This window comes from Orcinus orca, chromosome 12, assembly GCF_937001465.1.
Source record: "Orcinus orca chromosome 12, mOrcOrc1.1, whole genome shotgun sequence".
Lineage (NCBI taxonomy): Eukaryota > Metazoa > Chordata > Mammalia > Artiodactyla > Delphinidae > Orcinus > Orcinus orca.
Genome location: NC_064570.1, coordinates 10,513,729 through 10,539,569, shown reverse-complemented (window position 1 = coordinate 10,539,569; position 25,841 = coordinate 10,513,729). Strand labels below are relative to the sequence as shown.

The 25,841-nt window shown below is 40.4% G+C and overlaps 1 long non-coding RNA gene across 1 annotated transcript in view; it reads right to left on the bottom strand.

Annotated features, from left to right (window-relative positions):
* Positions 1-22,247, bottom strand: part of LOC125960674 (uncharacterized) — a 299,417-nt gene extending 277,170 nt beyond the window's left edge. The window contains exon 1 of the long non-coding RNA XR_007470591.1: positions 22,140-22,247. This is a non-coding gene — a long non-coding RNA (uncharacterized LOC125960674). The remainder of the gene's footprint in view (positions 1-22,139) is intronic.
* Between the last annotated feature and the right edge of the window lie 3,594 nt (positions 22,248-25,841).

Genomic DNA, 25,841 nt, shown 5'->3' with positions numbered 1-25,841 from the left:
CAACATGCCTAGCAAACTAAGAATAAGTGAATTGTCTTTCTAGCAAATGCTTTTTATTAGGAAGCTGTGTAAGAATCATACTGAATAGTGAGACTTTAGAAGCATTTACATTAAAATCACAAATGATGCAAAAGTGGTTATCACTACTTCCATCCAACATTATACTAGAAGGCCTAAAAATTCAGTAAAGCAATAAAGTGCACAAAGTTTGAAAAGAAAAAAAATACAAAATAATTATTATTTACAGATAGTAAGAATATCTACCTAGAAACTCCAAAGAATCTACAGATAAATTATTAAAATAAAATGAGTTTTTAGAAAGGTTGCTGGACAGAAAAATTACCATGTAAAAGTAATACTATTCCTTTACACTAGTAATATCCAATTGTAAATGTAATGGGGAAAAAAACCACTCAACTCAAAATATTAGTGAATATTTCTTAGGTATTCCTAGGAATAAACTTATCAAAATATGTGCAAGATCCCTATGCAGAAAATCACAAATATTCATTGAAGGATTAAAAGAAGAACCGAAGGACTGTGAGATTAAATACAGTAATTAGTTTGATTATCCCCAAATAAATCTATAAATTCAAAATAAAAGTCTCAAGAAGAGTTGATCATGGAACACTGTAGAAAATCCTTACACATGTTTATATGGAAAACCAAAGGCCTAGAATAGGCAAGAGAGTTTTGAAGAATAACAATGTTGGAGGATTTCAAAAATAATATTATGTAGCTGATTATTATAGCTTTATAATAATATCAAGAAACTATAGTTATTTGTGTATGGATAGACAAATGATCCCATGGAAAGGAATAAAATGCCTAGAGAAACAAACATGCCTATGTGGAAACTGGGTATGTGATAGGAGTGGTAGCACAAATCAACGTCACTGAAAGGTGCTGGGGCAATTGATTATTAAGTGTGATGGGGGTTGGGGATAACAAGTAGATCCTGACCTCACACCATACACGAAGTTCAATTCAAGGTAATTACAGATTTAATATGGAAAGCAAAACCCTAAAAGTTTTAGAAGAAAATATAGGAATAGACACGTGTGGACTTTGAGTAGAGAAGAATTTCTTTGACAAGATAAAAAATACAAAACAGGAAAAAAATTTAAAAATTGATAAATCTGACTGTATTTAAATTAAAACTTCTGTTCAACAAAAACATGATGAACAATATTAAAAGACAAGCCACAGATTGAGAGAAAATATTTTCCTCATATAATCAAAAAATGATTAGAAACCAAGAAATATAAATAACTCCTAAAAATCATTTAAGAAAACAAACAAAAAGGACAACCTAATGGGATGTGAATGGGGAATGAGCAAAGGATATGAATAGGTAATTCACAGAATAAGAAAACCAAAAGTCCAATAAACGTGTAATTTTGTCAAACTCACTAGTAATCAGGGAGATACAAATTAAAACAATGATGAGATACCATTTCACACACTTCAGACTGGCAAACATTTTATAGTCTGACAAACAAAATTCTGGCGAGGGATGATGTGGGAAAACAGGGCTCTCATATTCTACTGATGGGAATGCAAATTCTTATCAACCTTCAGAGAGCAACTTGAAGATACCCACGCCATGACTCAGCAATCCCACTCTTACAAGCTATGCCCTAAAACAGAAGTTATCAAACTTTTTTTATCTCGGGACCCCTTTACATTCTTAAAAACTATTCAGGACCCCAAAGAACTTTTAGTTATGTGGGTTATAGCTATAAATGGTTACATTATTAGGAAATATAAATAAGAACTTTTAAAATATGTATTAATTTTAAAATAACAATAATATACCTATTACATGTTAAGGTAACATTTCTATGAAAAATAACTATATTTTCTAAAACTAACAAAAATTAGTAAGATTTTTGCAAATCTCTTTAATATCTGGTTTAAACATAGCTGAATTCTCAGATCTACTCTGTATTCAATCTGCTGAATTATGTTGTTTTGGTTGAAGTATATGAAGAAAATTTAGCCTTGTACTTGGAATAGATCATTTACCCATGCATAATTTTGTAACATGATGGACTGATCATTTGGGAAATACTGATGCACTGAGTTATACAGATCTTCCAAATGTGGACACACTTCATTATACAGTATCAAAAAATAATGTTCTTTATTAACATTATTACTGATCAGATCAAAAAAAGTCTTTAAGTGTTAGGAAATGTCAACCTCACAGTGGCAAATTTTTCCAAACTTCTGAGTTCTACTTGAAAACTCAAATTTTATCACTGGAAACAAACACTGCCAGTTTTTTTCCTTGAAGTGAAAGGCTTTCCTTATCCGTTTCTGAGAAAATGTCTGCCAAGAACCCAGTAGTTTAACTGTCAATGTAGTTCAGCCATAGTTTACCCATCATTCTTTCAAGTAAATAAAGATGGTGTTCCATGAAAAAGAAGCTAGTTCAGCTTGTAACTTAAACAACTGCAGTGTGCAGCCAAAGGGCTATAAACACACTCCACACTGTGCCACACAGAATTATAAGATGCGTATTCAAGAGTTAAGATTTAATAAAACTAATCCATTTTGTTAAATGTTAAAATCATTTTATTAAGTACTTAAGTGCTTCACCAGGGACATTCTTAAATGAATGGCTTTTTTCTCTGTGAGCGCATAGTGATGAAGAAGAAAATGACTGCTAGCACCATTTGTGCCATCTCTTTGATTCATACTAAGGCGTCAATGGTTTCACTAATCATTGCTTTTCCCCATCAGTACAAATATCAGCACAGCGTAAAGGGCAACTGACATCTCAGTATTATTATGAAAATAGTTACAACCTTGAAGACTCCCTGGAAGAGGTAACATGGACCCTGGGGGGTTGGGGGGTGGGAGTCCATGAGCCACATTTTGAGAATCCCTGCCCTAGGGAAACTTAGGCATATGCACAAGCAGGTGTAATCAGCTCCACATTAGTTGTATAACAAAAAATTGGAACCCATCCAAATGCCCATCAACAGGAGAATGGATAAATAAAATAGTGTACATTCATCCAGTGGAACACTAGACACCATTTAATCCTTGATGAACTAAAGCTATATCCATCAACATGAAAAATTCTCATTAACACAATGAACAAAAAAAAATTTGCAAAAGAATAAGTACAGTATCATGCCACTAATAACAAGACTTAAAGGTTGAAAACAATACTAAACTATGCTAAATACTATCATATATTTTAATATTCTATATTGAAAGTACAAAAACATGCATGGGAATGACAAATACTGAGTTCATGATAATAGTTTAGGGAGGAAAAGAAATAAGATCAAAGAGTGGTTTACAAGGGGGCTCAATTGCGTCGTATGTTTTATATTACTGAAAAAATATATTGAGTATTATGGCATCATGTTAAGACTTAATAAAGATGTGTGGTAGGTACAGATGTGTTCTTTACAACTTCATGTGTGTATATTTGAAATCTCTCATAATTTAAAAAATAATTTAAAAAATTAATTCTAGGTTTATGATTTTTTTCAGTGTCCTCTCTGCTTTTAAAATCACCATTAATAAATATAAAATTTGATTAAATTGATGTTCCATAGATTTAGATGCAGAGAAGAATGAAAATGTTTTAAATGTACAAGTTCTATGGACAAAGGACTGTCTTCAGAGACTGACAGCAGACATTGCTCCACATCACCAGAGGCCTCCACAGCTAAGAAGAAATACTCTCAGACTGTTCCATTCTTGATCCCAGCCTATAGCCTGCTTGATTATTTGTGAAATTCACTATGATTAATTCACATTGATAATTTTGAAAAAAAGAGAAGGATTTTGCAGGCATGCAGGGGTGGGTATTGCAGGGAGAAAGGGGAGGTATCACGTGTTGAGCAGGGGGACCTAATGCCATAGTATGAAAACTGCCGTACCATGTTTAAGTCCTGCAAACTTCCACAGAAATATTAACAGGAGTTAACTTCCTTTTGTATTGAAATGTAAATTCAATGAACTTTAATCTTTTTTTTTTTTTTTTTTTTTTTTGCGGTACGCGGGCCTCTCACTGCTGTGGGCTCTCCCGTTGCGGAGCACAGGCTCCGGACGCGCAGGCCCAGCGGCCATGGCTCACAGGCCCAGCCGCTTCACGGCATGTGGGATCCTCCCGGACCGGGGCACGAACCCGCGTCCCCTGCATCAGCTGGCGGACTCTCAACCACTGCGCCACCAGGGAAGCCCAAGCGAACTTTAATCTTAAGTGTGAAGTCTTAACTCTCTCCTAATTAAGAAACTTTTGCATATATTGATCTGCTATACATACTTCTAGTTTTTTGTTCTTAAAGAGATAGCATTATGTCCTTCAAATATTATTAATGACTCCTTGATTAATCACAGAAAGAATAAGCAACGCTTTTGGTTACCTTCCTTATTCTATTTCCCATTTCATTATTAATAGGACAGTTCCCAGAATGTGAGCAGAAAAAAAGGAAAGGAAATTAAACATAATTATAGGAATTTTAAGAAGGAGTCTGACATGAGTAGAACTGCAATTATTATTTTAATTTTATGGTAACATATCAATTCTATGTATTCATCCCCTGTTTTTACCCTATCCCAGTAATTAACTTATAGTCAATGTAGTATTATTTACAAACACCCTGCACATTATTTATTCCTCACAAATGCCTTATACCAAAGATGGAACATTTAAGATATGGATCAGATGGTGATGAGCTCTATAATCTGACTCAAACCATATCATCCCTGATACTGCAATCAGTATCTCCTTCCTGTTAGTTAAATTCTCATCCCATCAGTATGCTTATCATCCCAGCAACTCAAGAAGAAACAGGGTAAATGAGATTAAGAGGGAGTACTGCACTGCATCTAATAGGAAGATGTATATTAAATAAGTGATCGTCAAGGTAACAGGATATTTAAAGTGACTTTTGCTGGACTCAAAGCTAAGGACAATGATAAGTCACACAAACACACACACACAGCTGAAACTGGACCAGATAAATCCTCAGAGTTTATCAAAAATCAGCCGACTTTGTTAAAAATAAATAAAATAGGACCAGTGAGAGAAGATAAGGCTGAGAAAGAAATTGATAATCCACCTGAGATGGGGCAAATACCATGACTTTTCCCTCCATAAGTAAAGACGGCTCCAAGAGAACGTCTCCTAGATGTGGCGTTTGTCTTTGGCATCTCCTCATGCTGGTTGGGCATCTAGTTATGCACTGGGCTTGCTGAGCCACCCTCTCGGGGGTCGGGGGGAGGGGAGAGGAAAGGATTGGAGAGACCACAGCAAGGCAGGAAGTGGGAACCATGTAGAGGAGCAACCTGCTCTCCACCAGTTGGTATGGTGAAGATGCATGGCTCTTCCTGGCCTGGCACATAGAAGGGGTCACATGGGAGCCAGGTTGCAGACCCACCATGCAACGGGCTGGCCTGGCCATCCACACAACTTTCACTCTCAGCCAGATGCTGTGGGGTGTTCCATAGAGGCAGAAGCTGAAGGAGGCTTCTAAGAGGTCAAGAAAGAGATGACCTTCCATAAGGAAATCTATACCGTGGGGCTAGAGCCCCCTGAAGAAGCCACACCCTTAGAGAGAGCCCACCGGGTTTTAAAAAATGAAGCCAGTGTTACCCAATGGCGCCAGCAGTAGCCCAGAGAGGAACCCCAGCTAGGACCAGAAACCCAAGGGAATCCTTGACAGCTCTCCTGTCTCCTTCTCACAGCCCCACCCCAGAGGAGCTGGAACCAGGGGAGGGGGCAAGGGGGAGTGAAAGGAGGGGCTCTTACCCCTCTCCACTGAACACCCTTGGGCCTGAGCTGAGGGGTCAGGGGAGTTTAGGTGGAGGAGAGAAAGAACACGTTTTCAACTGAACTGACGTGGATTTTTAATTACTGAAAGAAATCGAAGATCTAAGAAATCTGCCTGAGTTATAATTAAGGGACAGGACTGAAAGAGTCAAAAAAAAAAAAGATCAATGATTAATGCAGTAGTTGAAATAAACAAAACCAAAAAATATCAAATCATGTCTTTTCATACCCTTACCAAATTCAGACTGTGCAATAAACTGATTGCATAGATGGCTGAGCGCTGGGAGAATGTAGAAAGGGGTAATTCAAGGGGAAGAACTGTAGGATGAGAAGGAATTAACCAGGCAAAAGTGAGGGCAGGTTGAAATGAGGGGGAGGTGTGGGAAGGAGAAGGACAGTAACTCTGAGTAATCATGGCAAAGATGGACATCGCGCTGCATTAAGATAATCAAACGAACCACATTAGACAGACAAACTCACTGTTTGCTCAATTTCTGTTTCTATGCTACTTTGCACCCTACCTTCAATCTCCAAAGAGTAAGCTGTACTCAAGGCCAGTTTATAGAACAAGGCTGAGTTGAGGTGTGGGTAGAGTAATGATTAAGAGCACCAGCTCTACAGCTAAAATGCCCGAGTCCAAATCCCGGCTCTTCCACTGAGTAACTGGGTGCTTCAGTTTCCTCATCTGTAAAATGGGGTGACAAAAGTATCTTCCACTTACGGTGGTTGAAAGGATTAAATGACATAGCTAGACTAATGCCTGCCACTTAGCAAAAGAGCAATAAATGCCATCAGATGAGTAACTGGACGAAGGTATGTGAATTCCCTTATAAAACTTATAGGTGCCTAAGGAATTACCATGATTGAGTTTTGATGCTATTTAATTCCATGAGGTAATTCTCTTACAGAAGTGCACTATCTGAAGGAAAACATTAAGTATTTCTGTGAAGGTGTTACACAAAACTCATATGGTAGAGAGAACTCTTTTGAGAAAACTTCCAGTTTACTTGACAAGAAATTGATTCACATGACTATTTTAAACATTTCATATATGAAGCATAATCAAAACACAAAAATACATGAATAAAAGCCAATCACCGGGCTTCCCTGGTGGCGCAGTGGTTGAGAGTCTGCCTGCCGATTCAGGGGACATGCGTTCGTGCCCCGGTCCAGGAAGATCCCACATGCTGCGGAGCGGCTAGGCCCGTGAGCCATGGCCACTGAGCCTGAACGTCCAGAGCCTGTGCTCCGCAATGGGAGAGGCCACAACAGTGAGAGGCCCGCGTAACGCACAAAAAAAAAAAAAAAAAAAAAGCCAATCACCTATGAGCCAATACAGATAATACACTCTGAATAAGTACACATAATGAATGTAATCCACAAATGGCCCTTCATTTTAACATTCTAATGAAACCATTTTATTGCAAAGCTGGTATCAAAGTTATCAAGTAACAAGCACATAGTAGGTGCTCAATAAATCTCTGTTGAGGATGATGATGACATAACAAATCCTGTGTATTCAAGGAGATGTTTTTTTGTTCTGGGTTTTTTTCCCAATGAATGACTTTTTCAAACCAGTTTCTAAGTGTGTTTACCTCCTTCGTGGATCCCATTTAGTACAGAGACACACTGAATCACTGTCATGAGCAACCGAAGGACAAAAATCAGAATCACCATTTATTTTCTTGTTAAAAAGAAAACTGCACCATGAATTTTGAACAAATCTAATGCATAAATACATATTTTGGGTGATTCAATGCCAGCTTATCCAATTCAAATGCCACCATACTATAAAACCAACCGAATACCGTCATTCACCTACACTTTCAAAATCTGCGAGTTATTTCCTATCCATTTCCATTTTTCCTTAAAGAAAAATGTTATGGCTCCGGTCTGGAAAAAATTGGACCTGGAATAAGAGAACTTCAAAGTAACATGCAGGTTATGTCTCCAAGATTGCAGATGGGAGAGAGAAGTGGGGGAAGAGAGGGAGAGGGAGAAAGAGAGAGAGAATAGATGGATGAATGGATGGGAAACAGATGATAGATAGGTAGATAGTTACATAGAAAGAGAGAGAGAATATACAGAAATATATGGAATTAACAGATGTGGGGCACAAGCTGAAAGGAATCAAAAACCTCAATTGTGTTGTATGTCAGAAGTATTCTCTGACTGAGTTCATGGTCATCAGAATGTCCAGATAATATGAACAACAATGTTATTTACTAAAGGTTTCCTCTGCTGCAGGCACTGCTGAGCACCTCACCTATGCTCTCTGTATGGATTATCTCATCAACTCCTCAGAACCTTTTCAAGTTACAGAGACTCAAAGCAGCTCAGAGTGAAGGCAGACAGTTAGAGGCATGAGCTGCCACACCTTGGTAAATGAGGTGCAAGGGACAAGTTCCAAACTCCTCCAGAGAAAGATATCAGGGTTTCAGGATTAGTGGAGAAGGAACTGAGGCAGAATCAATGCTGTCTACCATGGAATATTAGGACAATTTCTCTGCTCTTTGATGACAAGATACCTCATTTCAGAAACACTACCATGAATTTAGAAAATATTTCAATGAAATTTTATTGTATTAATCAGAAAACACCAACATACATTTGAGATTGGTAACAGACATATGGTGCCAGAAATGGAATGATTCAGATGATGGACTATGCCTACAAAATGGTCATCCAGCCCAGCGGTGGAGCCCAAGGGTGCTGGCAGATGACAGAGCATAGTTCCAGACTCCACAGACTCTGGCTGGGTCACCTTGATCACTCTGAGTCTCTGCTTTCTTTATCCAGAAAATGGGGGTAGTAATATTCATCTCATAAAGTTACTAAAGATTACATAATATGGGCTTCCCTGGTGGCGCAGTGGTTGAGAGTCCGCCTGCCGATGCAGGGGACACAGGTTCGTGCCCCGGTCCGGGAAGATCCCACATGTGTGGAGCGGCTGGGCCCGTGAGCTATGGCCGCTAAGCCTGCGCATCCGGAACCTGTGCGTCCGGAGCCTGTGCTCTGCAACGGGAGAGGTCACAACAGTGAGAGGCCCGCGTACCGCAAAAAAAAAAAAAAAAAAAAAGATTACATAATATTAGATTGAATCATAGTAAATTGCTTACATATGACTGTTTTGACCAACAAAAATGGCAACTTCCTGTGGTTCCACCTACTACATATAAAGTGTTTGGCCATTAGTAGTGGGGGTGAGATGAGGAGGAAGAAGAGTTATCAATTCATGGACATGGCAACAACTCTATGGCTCCCCCTTCCCTGCCCACCCAAGTGTATGTGGCCATCAACAGAGAACAGGAAGTCAGAGAATCAGTTAGAAAAGACTTTATACAGTCGGGTTTGCTACCACAGTTGCAACTTTTGGTTGGATAAAAAGTTGAATTGATTACTAGGAGGTTCAAGTGTGAATTGAAAGTATTACCCGGCTCATCTCTGCCTGTGGATGTGTAGCCGAGGGTTGGCATTATCAATGAAGCACATTTCTATTGTACATGAAGCCGCAGTGGACGGAAAGAGGGCAGAAGGAGGCACAAATACAGGGCCCAAAGTGGTTCCACCTCTATATGGAGTCACATGGAGAAAGCCAACAAAAGGTGGACCTAGAATTTCAAGATTACACAGCGTGCAGAGTTTGTGTGGGACAAATTCTTAGGATGCTCTTGCTATGATGAAACTCGTCCTCTCTTTCCTCTTTCACAGCAAAAACTGCTGACTGATGGATTACTCTTGAATTCTATTTCAGATAGTAAAGTAGGGGCGGGGGGCACATGCACACAGGGAACAGGCAGCTTCATTCTAGGCTAGTGGCTGATGTAGCTTCTGTTATTTCATTCCACTTAATAACATTATCTTGCTCCACTTTTTAAATCTTATCACAGGTACAAATTCAGGATTTTTGATCAGTTATGTACCACCTGGCAGGACTCAGTGTGTCTCACTCACTGACAAAATAGACAAATCCCTGATTTCTTCCTTTCCCTCTGATATGGAAAATGCATTTGTCAACATAATAAAAGAACGCTCAGAAGTTAAGTCTTCATAATCAGTGTCACACTAGACTAAGACTTATTTACGTTCAACACAGTCATCAAGGTATTATTGCATATTTTTATTAATAAGCTTCAGCATTTTCTAATTTTCAAAACCCCACAAAATGATGTTTACATAATAATCCTGAAACTTGTACAAAATCATAGTTGCTACTGGAAAATCATTTAAATATCATAACCTTATCATTTACTGTATTGTTAGTTCAGTGCAGCAATAATTAAGAGCTTCATTTTTGAAAGCTTGATTTACAATATGCTGTACATATAAAAGGTACAATTTTCCAAGACTGAACCAGGAAGAATTAGAAAATATAAACAGACCTATCACAAGTAATGAAATTGAAACCGTAATTTAAAATCTTCCAACAAACAAAAGTCCAGGACCAGATGGCTTCACAGGTGAATTCTATCAAACATTTAGAGAAGAGCTAACATCAATCCCTCTCAAACTCTTCCAAAAACTTGCAGAGGGAGAAACACTCCCAAGTCCATTCTATGAAGCCACCATCACCTTGATACCAAAACTAGAAAAATATATCATAAAAAAAGAAAATTATAGACCTATATCACTGACGAACATAGATGCAAAAATCCTGAACAAAATACTAGCAAACAGAATCCAAAAGCACATTAAAAGGATCATACACCATGATCAAGTGGGATTTATCCCAGGGATGCAAGGATTCTTCAATATATGCAAATCAATCAATGTGATACACCACATTAACAAATTAAGGAATAAAAACCATATGATCATCTCAATAGATGTGGAAAAAACTTTTGACAAAATTCAACACCTATTTATGATAAAAGCTCTCCAGAAAATGTGCATAGAGGGAACCTACCTCAACATAATAAAGGCCACATATGACAAATCCACAGCAAGCATCATACTCAATGGTGAAAAAGTGAAAGCATTTCCACTAGGATCAGGAACAAGACAAGGAATGTCCACTCTTGCCACTCTTATTCAACATAGTTTTGGGAGTCCTAGCCACAGCAGTCAGAGAAGAAAAAGAAATAAAAGGAATCCAAATTGGAAAAGAAGAAGTAAAACTGTCACTATTTGCCCATGACATGATACTATACAAAGAAAATCCTAAAGATGCCACCAAAAAACTACTAGAACTAATCAATGAATTTGGTAAGGTTGCAGGATACAAAATTAAGGCACAGAAATCTCTGTCATTCCTATACACCAACAATGAAAAATCTGAAAGACAAATTAAGGAAACACTCCTATTTACCATTGCAACAAGAAGAATAAAATACCTAGGAATAAACCTGCTTAAGGAGGCGAAAGACTTGTACTCAGAAAACTATAAAACACTGACGCAAAAAATCAAAGATGACATAAACAGATGGAGAAATATACCATGTTCTTGGATTGGAAGAATCAATACTGTGAAAATGACTATACTACCCAAAGCAATCTACAGATTCAATGCAATCCCTATCAAACTACCAATGGCATTCTTCACAGATTAGAACAAAAAATCTTACAACTCATATGGAAACACTAAAGACCCCGAACAGCCAAAGCAAACTTGAGAAAGAAAAACGGAGTTGGGAATCAGGCTCCCCAACTTCAAACTATACCACAAAGCTATAGTCATCAAGACAGTATGGTACTGGCACAAAAACAGAAATATAGATCAGTGGTACAGGATAGAATGCCCAGAGATAAACCCACACATATATGGGCACCTAATTTACGACAAAGGAGTCAAGAAAATACAATGGAGAAAAGACAGTCTCTTCAATAGGTGGTGCTGGGAAAACTGGACAGCTACATGTAAAAGAATGAAATTAGAACACTACCTAACACCATACACAAAAATAAACTCCAAATGGATTAAAGACTTAAATGTAAGACCAGACACTATAAAACTCTTAGAGGAAAACATAGGAAAAACACTCTTTGACATAAACCACAGCAAGATCTTTTTTGACCCACCTCCTAGGGTAACAGAAATAAAAACAAAAATAAACAAATGGGACTTAATTAAACTTAAAAGCTTTTGCACAGCAAAGGAAACCATAAACAAGACAAAAAGACAACCCTCAGAAAGGGAGAAAATATTTACAAATGAAACAACAGACAAAGGACTAATCCCCAAATATACAAACATCTCATGGAGCTCAATATCAAAAAACAAACAATCCAGTTAAAAAATGGGCAGAAGACCTGAATAGACATTTCACCAAGGAAGACATACAGATGGGCAAGAGGCACGTGAAAATATGGTCAACATCACTAATTATTAGAGAAATGCAAATCCAAACTACAATGAGGTATCACCTCACACTGGTCAGAATGGCCATTATCAAAAAAGCTAGAAACAATAAATGCTGGAAAGGTTGTGGTGAAAAGGGAACCATCCTGCACTGTTGGTGGGAATGTAAATTGATACAACCACTATGGAAAATAGTATGGAGGTTCCTTAAAAAACTAAAAATAGAACTACCATATGACCCAGCAATCCCACTACTGGGCATATACCCTGAGAAAACCATAATTCAAAACGTGTCATGTACCACAATGTTCACTGCAGCACTATTTACAATAGCCAGGACATGGAAACAATCTAAGTGTCCATCGACAGATGAATGGATAAAGAAGATGTAGTACATATGTACAATGGAATATTACTCAGCCATAAAAAGAAATGAAATTGAGTTATTTGTAGTGAGGTGGCTGGACCTAGAGTCTGTCACACAGAGTGAAGTAAGTCAGGAAGAGAGAAACAAGTACCACATGCTAACACATATATATGGAATTAAAAAAAAAAAATGGTACTGATGAACCTAGTTGCAGGGCAGGAATAAAGAGGCAGACATAGAGAATGGACTTGAGCACACGGAGTGGGAGGGGAAGCTGGGGTGAAGTGAGAGTGGTATCGACATATATACACTACTGAATGTAAAATAGTTAGCTGGTGGGAAGCAGCAGCATAGCACAGGGAGATTGCCTCCGTGATTTGCGATGACCTAGAGGGGTGGGATAGGGAGGATAGAGGGAGGCTCAAGAGGGAGGGGATATGGGGACATGTGTATGCATATGGCTGATTTGCTTCGTTGTGCAACAGAAACTAACACAGTATTGTGAAGCAATTATACTCCAATAAAGATCTATTTTTAAAAAATGAATAATATCTGATTCATGTCACCAAACAGCTCATAGTTTAATTTAGTATTTCTAAAGCAAATAAAAATGAGAAAGTGTAGCGTCCAGGGCCAAAACCACCGAAGGTTCTGATTCAGAGAGCCTGAGGTGGGGTGCACAGTCCAGGGCTCACCACGCACTTGGAGAAGCACATTTTATGAGCTAGAGAGGCAACTGGAAAGCCTCTGGTCACTCAGACACATCACTGTTAGGGCTTTGAGCTGTTCCCCAATTTTCTCACAGCCCACAAGATAACCCTAGGTCACAGACACTAACGGTGAAAATCTCTTCTCTAAGAAGGACCTACTTTGTCATGAAATTAGTGCCATATTGGGACTTTTTCATAGCAAACTCTAACTAAGCAATTCTGTAAATTCAATATACTTTAAGTTCACTTGATTTAAGCCCATTCCATTTCGTACTCCCTTTAGTGAACACCAAGAAGAGCCACTAACCGATGCCTATATATCAATCGTCACACCTTCATATTCTGGAAGACCAATATTAGTTCTCTATTGAACATTCTCTTTTCCTGGCTCCATAACCCTATTCCTTTAGCATATCCTCCTAAGGTTTATTTCCCAAACTATCTCCACTGCTGTTCTCCAGATTCTCTCCACGTTATTTAAATCTTACAGTAATTGGCAACTCAGAGCTGCCATTAACCCACACAGTGATTTTATGTGAAACAGAAAACAGCCTCCTTCCTTGAGACACTTTACTTCCATCTCATGGAAAATTGTCACTTATACTAATTTTGTTAAGACAAGTTGCTGCTGGCAGAAATTTGTCCTAATAAATACACAACTATGTAATGTCTGTAATGTGACTGGCAGCCAGATAGATAGATAGATAGATAGATAGATAGATAGATAGATCCAGTTTGCCATGTTCCCTCTGCACACCACATTTGGTGTCTGGCCCTCACAGATAAACTCTGGGGACATTTGTGTCTTTTCAAAAATTTCTACTCTAGGTCCCAACACATATTTTCCACCACCAAGGAAAGGAGGTAGGATAGATCTTTTGATGATAATTATGCCTTACATCTTCAGGCAGAATTCTGTTTTTCCCTGACTTGCTGCCTTGTGGGTGGAATGTTTGGAAAAGGTTGGATTACTGGGAAATTAGTCTTTTTATAGGCACCTTATTTATGGAAAAGAAAGAGTACTGTCAGTTCAAGTTCTCACTGTTTAACTAGAGAAAAATGAAAGGTGGGTAAAATCCACATAAACACAATGACAAAGAAATATTTTGTCAAGAAGTAAACTGCACTGTACAGGGATGTGTAATAAGGGCTGTAGATGTGCCTTAATCTACGAAATGAAGTGGAGAATTAACGCAATCAGGCTTGCTTTCTTTTCTCCCTCCTTTTTTCTCCCAATCTACTCACTTTCAAAGAAAAGTGCTATATGAATAATTGAGGCAAGGAGATTTTTTTTTCCTTGAATAATTCAGGAAATTGCCTCAATTTTCCTCTTCACTTTTCACTACATTTACTTGTGTAGACTCCGAGCACATCTGCATAATGAGACGACATCGTTACTGCACAATCAACAAGGTATTTTTTCTTTTGCCTTAATTTTTCAATTGATTACGTGACACAACTGTATCAACCATACATTGATCTGAACTCTTAAGGGAAAAGAAAAAAAGAAAAAAAAGACTAGACTAGCCATGCTGGTCTTGCCCCACCCTTAACTCTTGCTGCCTGAGGCAGCATTATCTCGAAGCAGTGAGCAGCATTCTCTCCAACTAGTATATTTTATTATGTAATTAACAAAGTTGGCCTGTTCCCTTATAAATCAAGAGGATCTTTGTGTGTGTGTGTGTGTGTGTGTGTGTGTGTGTGTGTGTGTGTGTGTGTGTGTGTGGTACGCGGGCCTCTCACTGTTGTGCCCTCTCCCTTGCGGAGCACAGGCTCCGGACGCGCAGGCTCAGCGGCCACGGCTCACGGGCCCAGCCGCTCCGCGGCATGTGGGATCTTCCCGGACCAGGGCACGAACCCGTGTCCCCTGCATCGGCAGGTGGACTCCCAAGTACTGCGCCACCACGGAAGCCCAAAACAAGAGGATCTTAACTTAATTCTGGGGAAACTGGACACAAGATGATGTAAGAATGACTCCAAACTGCTTTTGTAAGCCAATAAAAATTTGATTGGCATCAGACCCATTATAGATTCTGTATCAGAAATTTGGTTTCACATTCAGAAATGGCTCAAACACCTTGCCTCAGTTTAGTAAGCTCAGCTTACAGGGGTTTATCAGTAATTTTTCTAAAGCCAGACCTAAAACATAGATTCCTGTTTACATCTACAACAAGGTATCTACTTAGATACTTCATTATTCAGAGTGTTTCCAAATATCCAGTGTGGTTACAAATATTTCAACATATCTTTTCACTCTTGCTGCTGCATAACTCATGGAAACTTCCCATGTTACTGTTTCTGAAGAAGTCTTCCTCACTAATTAAGCACTCACAAGATGTAAGCACAAACCTGGCTTGGTCCAGTGCCCGCCCCACCCCCCCCCCAACAACACAGCCATAGTTGTTGACTCAAAAGGAAGCAGAATGTCAAGGACTTTTCACCTAGATGGAGGATGTGGCTTGCTTTCCTTTCCCTCGATTTATTAAACACAGCACGATCCCTGAATGAAAATCAACCCTGGTCCAGCAGGGGACTGAGTTATTAAATATCACCACTGTTAACGTCTGCACGATATTTGTGTGTGTTTACACTGGAATGATTGATTGATTCACTGTTCTAGAGTTTTAACCTCTCATTTCCCTCTCCTCACTTCCTGGTGATTATTTGTTGCTCCCAATAGCTTCATTTATTTTTAATTCAATTTTTCTTCTTTTGGTCTTTTCTTTCTTTCCTTCCTTTCTACCTTTCTTTCTTTTCGTTGTAAACATATTTTTCCCTTTCAGTCCTACCTCTTTGCTCACTATCTGTAATACACTATTTTTTCCTTGAATTGTCTTGTTGGATAAACAGTTTTTAGTCCTTGACTCAACCATGGCACATATAGGAAAACTCTCAAGCCTCTTGCTCTGCTCTCGGAAAGGCTATACATGTCTTCAATCCATTCTGAGTTGATGCTTGTGTATGGTGTAACACAGTGGTCCAGTTCCAGTTTTTTGTACATAGCTGTCCAGTTTTCCCAGCACCATTTATTGATGAGACTTTACTTTCCCCATTGTATATTCTTGCCTCCTTTGCAAAAATCAATAGACCAAATATGCATGGGTTTATTTCCAGGCTCTCTATTCTGTTCCATTGATCTATGTGTCTGCTTTTATGCCAGTACCATACTGTTTTTATTATCACAGCTTTGTAATACAGTTTGAAATCAGGATGTGTGATGCTTCCAGCTTTGTTCTTTCTCAAGATTGCTTTGGCTATTTGGGGTCTTTCGGATGTGTTAATTAACTCAATGGGGAGAATCTTTTCAAATGTATACCGATATCAAATCATCATGTTGTCCATTTTAAATATCTTACACTTTTATTTGTCAATTGTACTCAATAAAGCTTGGGGGGGTGGGGGGGGTCCTAAAAAAAAAAAAGAAAAGAAAAGAGGAAGGCTATATAAGTTGCTGCTAGAAATCTAACCAGAAATGCTCCTCATTTAATCCAAACACAACTCTACCTGCTAATGGAGGAAGCCCTTCCCCAAGTCCACGGGGCTTCACCTCAGCTCCCAGAAGGCAACAGCCTCACGCACTCTCAGTCTCCCTAGTTGTCACGTGTGATTATTAAGAGCATACATAGACGTCAGGGTCAGATAAACCTGCACTGGAATCCCAGCTGCACTGATCCTCAGCAAGTTACATAAACCCCCCAACTGATGGTCTCAGTTTCCTCCTCTGTAATGCAGATAATCATAATTGCTGCTACTGTAAAAAATTATATGAAGCAATTAATGAGAAGCACTTAGCGTGGAACCTGACAAATACTAATCCTGATATGATAGCTCACATGTCGTAACACTTCCATGTGCCAAGCAGTGAGCTAAGCATTTAGTTACCTCACCTTGCACCAGCACTATGGGTTAATGTATTTCATCATCCACATCTTCCAAAGGAGGTAAATGCACACCATGGTGAGTTCTCCAACAATGATCCTAACAGCAGTCACAACCATGACAGCTGAGCCCTGGTGAGCACTGCCTCTGTGTCAGGCACAGTCATGACGGATGATTTCCTCATGGCTGTGATGTCTGCATCCCAGGGGCAGTGGCTGTCTCAGATACTTGGCAGACTCCTCTACCTGCTGCATCCTGTGGAAACTAGACTTACGGTGCAGTGGGAAGGGGAACAGCAGCTCACACATGACAACAGAAATGTGACACCACAATAGGAGCAACAGGAGAGGACCCAAAAGTATTAAGGCCTGCAGAGCGGAGAGATTATGTGTGTCGTGGAGGCCAACCAGGCAATGCTGCTCTCTTGGACTGATTAGTCTTAGTCCCCAGAATTTGACTGGGGTGTTGGGTGGTAGCACCTCTGCTGGACCTCCAAAGACTCAGCAGGGCACAGTGTGCAGACTTTTGCTACAGGCAAATACAGACATTTCCAACATCACTCACAGTAGGCTGTCTTTGAAAGTGTAACCTCTGTCCACTATGGCCTATCCTAAATGGGTAATCAGACCTGCAGATACTAATTAAACTTATGGTTCTATTTATTGTAGCACTCTGGGGATTGAACAGACAGCAAATAGCAATAAGTACTTCTGAATGTTCTCTTTGGCTTAATTACTGTTCCATAGTTAGTCTATCAAATTGATGTACAATCAACAAGGCTGTACTTCCTTATACTGCTCATTTAGAGCGAATGCTCGGGAGCTGCCAACATCTTTCTCATAGTGCCTGAGTTCACTGGAGAATCAAAACAGGACGGACCCGAGGAGGCTTTTAATCTAGCCCATCACATATCAGTTTGGCAGGGAGCTCCTCTCTCCCCCAGCCAGCATCTTTCTTTTTATACATAACCTTGATAGGCACTGGAAGGTCCTCTGGACTAACTATATCATCACACCCAGCCTACACAAGACAAAGGGAAGGGCAGAGTTATCAAGCATCCCCTGGCTTTTAAGCCTCATATACAGCCAACATAGATAATTAAAAGTATAGATTCCTGAAATCTAAAGGGACTTTAGAGGTTATCTAATACAACCACCTCATTTTATTCAAGATGAAACTGAGACCAGAGAAGCAAAGTGGCTTGACTAGGTCATACAATGTCTTAGTAAGGGAATCTTGGGTTGTAATAAAGGGAGACCCAACTCAAGCTAGCTTAATTAAGTAAAAGAATATTTATCATAAGAGTACCGAGGACTCCTACGGAATCCAATCAGGGCTTTGAAGGAAATGGAAAGTCACCAGCCTCTCATTTCTGCTTCCTCCTGCACATCTGCTCCCTTCTCGTACCTGCCATGCTCTTAGATCCTGTCCCTCACAACTTCAGCTTGAATGTGGCTTTGAGTTGCCATGTTACCAAAATCTGATCCCAACTTCAAAGCCTAACATCTTCTAACCACAGGTTCCATGTCTCCTCCAATTCAGCAGATTATGAATTTGATTGGCTCATCTTGGGGACAGAGTTCAGGCAGGATACAATCAGCTGCGGCCAGGATGCTGGGCTACCCAGGCCCACCCCTTAGGATTGGGGAGGGGAACAGTTCCACCAGCGAGGAATGAGATAGACACCCAAAGTAATACTAGAGCCAACACTCATATCCAGACTTTCCAACCCTGCATCTAACCCTTCCTATAAAATGGTATATTATACCATTTCTCAATTTCAGTCCAAGGATTATCTTTCACTTAAAGGGGAAACAGTTCGAGGCTAGAATGACTTTAAAATGGTGGTTGTATAATGGTGTCCTTAGAGTGGCCACATGCAAAATTGGAAGAAAATCATTGCAGTTATCTTGCTTCTTGAATATCCATCCATAAATACATTAGAAAGAGACCACTGGGAACAAATACAAAAAATCAAAATACAGATGCTGGATTTCCTTCTCCATTTTCCTCATGAAAATAGCATGTTTCAGTGGTATTAAGAGACCCTTTATCAGGTCTTGTAATTCAAGTGATGAGCAGAATGCCATAAAATCACTCTCCTCTCTTGGAAGAATCTAATAATGGTACAAATCATCCTCTAGTATCTGAACTATTTCAATTTGCTGTTACTCTTTAGGAAGGAACAAACTGTGTGGTTTTAAATTCAGATTTTAGTTATCTTTCTATTTCCTCCCTTACATTACTTTAAATTTCCTTCTACTCAGTGAGTAAGGCAAGATGCAACACTCACTCTTCCCTCCTGACCTACCTCTTTTGCTTGACTGCCTCTTTCCTTCTACTCTGTTTTACAGCAGAAATAAGAGAGAGCTTAAATGAATCCATGCAGGCAGTGAAGGCAAAAAAAAATGAAAATTATAAATATCGGGTGAGAGCTTGGATTGCTATGTTTGAAAGAAAAGTCATGTAGATAGGAAAAGGTGCTGAGCTGGTGGTGGAGGAGAACCATCCTTGGGCCTGGATGTGGAACACAACAGCCGTTTGACTGGACAGAGGCCCTCTGGGTCCTGAGTGTGGTTTCGTGGCAATGTGCTAGAAGAGACCTCTTTTCAGACATGCCTGGCTAGACCTTCAGTTGCCCTGGTCACTCTAGAAGGCCCTGTTCACACCCCGGGCACACCACAGGCTGAGGAAGCGTAAGTCAGAAAGTGGAAACCCTTGTGCAGCTCCTGCCTCTGGCACCAACTAGCTTTTATGCAAGCCGTTTACCTCCCCACCCTCTTTCCTCACTGCAAAGGGGGGACTTTGGACCAGAAAATCTTGATCAAAGTCAAGATCAAGACCTTTCTATATTTTGGGCTCTGAAAAGTCCTACACATACTATGGACACTCTTCCCAGAGACATGCACAGGCACTTCAAGTGTTGTGTACACTTTTAAGGGCACCATCTACCTGTCTAAAGCTATCTTTGAACCTGTTACTGATTCATAAACTCCAAGTTAATATCCACTGAACCAGATAAATTCTAAGGCACTTTCAGCTCTGGGAGTCTGTAAATACCCATTACTCCCAAATCTACCTATGGAATAAAAGCATTTCAGTGCTCTGTGGGGCATGAGAGATCGTCAATTCTACATTCTCCTTTTACAGATGAAGAAACTGGGGGTCCGAGAGCGTAGACTCTGTGATCAGAGTCTGTGAGGCTGGGATGAGAACCTGTGTCCTCTGGCTCAGGTTCCCTGGTGTGGGTGCTGCTAGGGCAGGGGATGCATGTCTTCTGGGGGCTCCCTAAGCTCTGCCTCCCCCACCCCAGGAGCTCTCTGCTCCCCTGTGCCTGTTGCCTCAAGCTCCTGACTTGAGGGAACTGGTAGGATATGGTCCTGGAGTTCCGTGCAGTCCAGTGAGAGAGGTTGGATGCCACCTTGAGATCTATTGGTTGCAACACCAGCCAGCACTGGGAGCCGTTGGCAGTGCGTAGAACCAGTGCATGGCCTGCAGAGAAAATTGTTCAGCGACAAACAGCTCCATTTCAAGGACAGACAAAAGCAGTTCTCATATGCTGTTCCTAATGGTACCATCAGAGTTCCAGTGATGCCAGCCAAGCCAGGAGAGTTTTACTTGTTATTGAGAAAATAACAGAGAGTTCATTTCTGCCCTGACTCACCTAAAACCTCGGGCTTTTTGATCACAATAGTACAGAGTCGTGTCACATTCCATAAATCACATGTATGGGAGGAAGGCTTGAAGCATTTTCTCAGATTTGTATAAAATCCAGATTTTTTTTCTTTTTTGCCAGTCTCAACGAGCAGTGGGTGTCTGGGTGGGTGGATTGAGTGACACGTTAGTGAGAAAGTTCCCTCCTCTTGTGGAACTCCTCGGAAAAGGAGTCAGAGAGAGAGCACTTGAGAGTGACAGGCAGATCATGTAGCACTGCCGCTGATGAACAGGCGTTTAAATCTGTCAGAATCCCGAATTCAGAACAGCGCTGGTACAGAGACAGAAGTGAACCAAACTTCACCAACCTTTGTCAGGTGGTGCCTCATTTCAGGCAAGGCCCTGGGGAAGTGTTTCAGACCCCTCCCTCCTCTCCTGCAACATCCTGCAGCCAATGGAGACCCTAGCAGCTCATGGCCAGGAAAGCATCCCTCCCCTTCCTCAGGTTCCCGAGGGAGTCCCCCTACCAGCCAGCCCCCTGGACATTACCTCCTCTACCTGCCAGGGTAGAAAGTAAGCTAATTGAGTTGCCAGAAATTCAGAGAGTCTGAGGACATGCCGCGGCGGCACAGCCATGACATGAGAACAGATGGAAAACTTCTCAGGAACAAAATGTGCACACAAAAAATGGATCCTGGCTTTGAAGTGTATATTCACGGTGCCGCTTTCAAGTCTTCTGAAAAGCCCAAGCTCGAATCTGACCTACTTAGGCGGTGTTCTTATTTATGTCTCCGACGAAGGAGCTGTATATTTAGCAAATGAGGACTATCCATCCCCCATGCCCGCTTCTTCACATTTATAGAGCCGAGCAATTTTCGCTTGTTAATTTTTCCCCAGATTGTCTCCATAAAAGTGGATATGTAAGTTAAACACTGTTAAAAATCCATGAGTTCCAGGAATTCTGCATAAATGCATTCAGATTTTCATTGAGTGTGTGGGTTAATATTGCTTAAAAGAACAAGAATGAGACCGACAGTTGATCCGTGTTTGTTCATCCTCTCACAGTTGGCAAACCAGCTGCCTGGCTTGTCTGTTATTAATGCTGCAGTTCAGATTTACTGATGCTCCAACATGCAAACCGTGTGAATTTCAGCTAGCAGAGTCTCCGTGTGCAAAGTGAGGTATAGAAGTGAAGCTATTATCTAGCTGACACATGCCAAAATAGACAGTAGTTTCAATTATCTGGGTTTTCAGGAAAAAGCCTTTTTAACCTTCATTATTATCAGGATAATTACCTTGACTCTCATCCTTTGTACATGTAATCATAACCGTAAAGTTTTAATCCCTTGTAACAAACAGCTGCCTCAAATCTATTTTGGAAGCAGTGGGTATAGAAATACTAAGTGAACTACATACATATAAAGAGCCTACCTTCAAAAGAGAAGGTTGATTCTTGCAACTCTGCTGAAAGGAGTCTTCCAAAGAGAAATCTTCTTTAGCAAAGTAGTTGACACAAGGATGTCACATCACTCAGCACTGAGATTCGACTCCCCTGGATTTTGGTGGAAACAGAAAAGATCAATTTTAGGGAATTTAGGGCCCACTGTTTTCATGCATGCTGGAACAAATTCTTTTTCTTCCTGAAAATTTGCTAATTCTACCCCTTCTTACTGAATAGGAAAAAGGTGGATGAATACTGTATGAGACTAAAAAATAATAATAGAAAGTCTTAATATATTACGTGGTTTCTCTTCCAATTCTCAATACAGGTCTATGTTCAGTGTTTGATAGTATGATTTTATCAGCCCAGCTCTCTTCTTCTCAATTAAGCCAATGTGTGTAGAGGACCCCGGGTGTGCTCATGGCTGTGCTCCCAGCACCCACGTTCTCCTGAACTGTGGCCACAAGAGTCAGATTCTCCTGCACGTGGCATATGGCCCAGAGGCAGTGGCGACCATCATCATCACCATCACCACAAGGGACCCTCAGCAACTATCTCACCTGAAAGTGTGACTCTGATATATGTGCCTTCCTCTGCCTCCTGTTCCTTGCCCCAGACCTTGTGCCTTCCTAAGAAGGTGCCCTGGTCTGAACCTAAAGCCTTCCTCCCTCCTCTTAGAAAAATAAGAGCTCCATTTCTAGGTAATACTGTTGACTCCATGCCTGCTAAGTTGGCATCCTCTACTTAACCTACTTAGCTCAGTATGGTTAGATAAAAATAAACACGTGCATCCAGGGTATTTCTCTTATCTCCAGCTGGCTCCCAGGTCACTCTGGAACAGAGTTCATTGGGACACAGCAGGACCCTTAGACACAACTCCTGCAGTTCTGGCTGACAGACCTATTCTGCAACACCAAGTCTCAAGTGCACCTGATCTCCACACTTCAGTGGGAACGATATTGATGTGAGGATTAAGTTAGGTGATGCTTGTGCACTGAACTCAACAAATCACTGGCACGAAATAGACAATGTTGGAAAAATATTGCTACAAACTGAATTGTGTCCCCCAAAAAATCATTTTTTGAAGCCCTAGTCATCAGTGTAATACTATTTAGAGATGTGAGTCTTTGGGACATGATTAGGTTTAGATAAGGTCATGAGGGTGGGTCCCTCATGATGGAATTAGTGCCCTTATAAAAAAGATGTCAATATACACTACCAAATGTAAAATAGATAGCTAGTGGGAAGCAGCTGCATAGCACAGGGAGATCAGCTCGGTGCTTTGTGACCACCTAGAGGGGTGGGATAGGGAGGGTGGGAGGGAGACGCAAGAGGGAGGGGATATGGGAATATATGTATAGCTGATTCACTTTGTTATACAGCAGAAACTAACACACCATTGTAAAGCAATTATACTCCAATAAAGATGTTAAAAAAAAAAAAAGATCTCAAAGATATTACTGTCTCGCCCTGTCATGTGAGGACAGAGCAAGAAGGCAGCCATCTGCAAGGCAGGAAAAGACCCTTACCAGGAACCTGATTGTGCTGACACCCTGATCTTAAGAACTGTGAGAACTAAATGCCTTTTGTTTAAGCCAGAGCCCATGGTATTTTGTCATCACAGCCCAAGCAGACTAAGATAAATATGTTCTCATCTTCCATGTGCCTTACCCCTTTTTAGCCCCCCCCAATTCCTCTTTTTTCCGATTATTAGCAGCATTCTCACACATATAATTCCATGCCTCAAAGCTCTTTTCCTTCCTGAATCAATCTGAATATTCTGACTTACACTGAACTGAAAGACTGACCAGGAACCTACTATGTGCCTGAAATGCAAGGCCAAGTCTCATAGGACCCCATGCCCTCTAGTTAAACAACTGCCCTTGGTATCCCTAGGAGCTGCCTGTGGTCCTGCTCGCATCAGCTGTGATGCTGGGTTCAGAGACTGAAGTAAATGAAATACAGCTATGTTGGCTTCTGCTCCATTAGGAAAGGGAAAAATCAATGTTTGCCAAATGTGGAAGGACAAAATCAATAGCAAAAGAAATTTTATTTTCAACCTTCTAAGGGAGTATTACAAAGAAGACAGAGTGAAAATTATTATTATTTATTGATGTATATAGCACCTTCTGAAAGCCTCAAAGTGTTTTACGGAATTACAAACTGCCTTCGTCCCTCTCTGAGTACAGATCGCTTTGTTCTGCTCATACACAGCCCTCTCCAGAAGGGGTGCGTGCAGGAAATACTAGGGCAACACAACACCACAGCTACAGGGCAGATTACTTCAAGTTTGTGACTCATTTATTTATTAAAAAACAGAAAGTAATAATTACTAGTGCAATGAGGTTAGCATACTCGAATCCTGTGGAAAGTTCTTGAGGAAGAAGCTGTCTCTTTAGATTTTAAGTGGCATCATAATATACGTGGTTTGGCAGAAAAAGGAAAAAACCCTCTCCCCACTTTTCTCCAATGTTCCTTCGTTGGAACAAGCAGCACATTTGGGGAGAATCAGCCACCTGCTGCCAACATCTTAATGCAGTTCCTGGCAGAGGAGTTTTGATAGATGGCTTCAAAGCCTTGAGTGTAAACTGCTGAACAAAACTTTCAGGAGGATGAAACGTCAAAAGAGCGAGGCTGCAGGAAGCAGGGCTGCTGGAGGTTGGCAGCGGTCTGAAAAATCCACAAAAGGGAAGAGTCAAAATAAAATCCTATAAGCGTAGAGTGATTTCAACTTTTCAATCTCCTCTCACCTGTTTTTTTTCTCATTTCAGTTGTCACACTCTTTTGAGAGAGAGAGGGCAGGAATTATTAACCCCATTTTACAGAGGTTTGCAGAGCATAAGCGACTTACCCAAAATCACTCAGCTATTTATTGGCAGAGCCAGGAATGGAACCTGGTCTCCTGGACATTTAGTCAGAAGGAAGATGAAAAATTAAGTAGCTCAACTTTCTACCTCAAACAGCAATCCCCTCCACAGCACCTCTGAAACGCAGGCAAATCTAGGGATGATGGATTCATCACTTCGTAAGAATTGCACTCAGTTTTTAAATTATTATTCAATCTTTTGGTTATTAAAATACAAACATCAACCTCGATATAATGTCCTCTGATTTCTCCTCACTGTGCCATGTAGAACTATCCAATCTAGTCTCACTCCCACTTGAGGACTGGCAAGTAGGGAAGACTGCTGGGTATGCACCACCATCTACACTTGGACAAACATCTCCAGTTCCCTCAAGAATTGTTCCTAGCACATGGTTTCCAGATATTTCCCTCTCCTACCCTGGACAGTTCCAATATGCCTCTATTACATATTAAAATATTATACTTAGAACCTAACAAAAGTCCCAAATATCATCTGACTTTGTGAGACAGTAAGACTATGTCCTCCCATTTTCTGGATACTAGCAGACTTGCTCTGAGGGGAATCTTCTTTCACACTTTGGACTTCAAGTGACTTACTCAAAATGCAAGGTTTTTCCAAGGAACCATCAGATTTTCCAGCCACCACGCCCCTATTCTGCACCTGTGCCGTCGGTTACTCAGTGAAGGACTTGACATGTATGAGTTACGTTCTCTTTTCTCATTCACGCCCATTGTTTCAGCCTATCACGTTTTTATGACTCTCAAGCCTGTCTTCTAGCACATTATTTATCCTGCATAGATTTGTAGGCCACACTTTCTGTGTCTT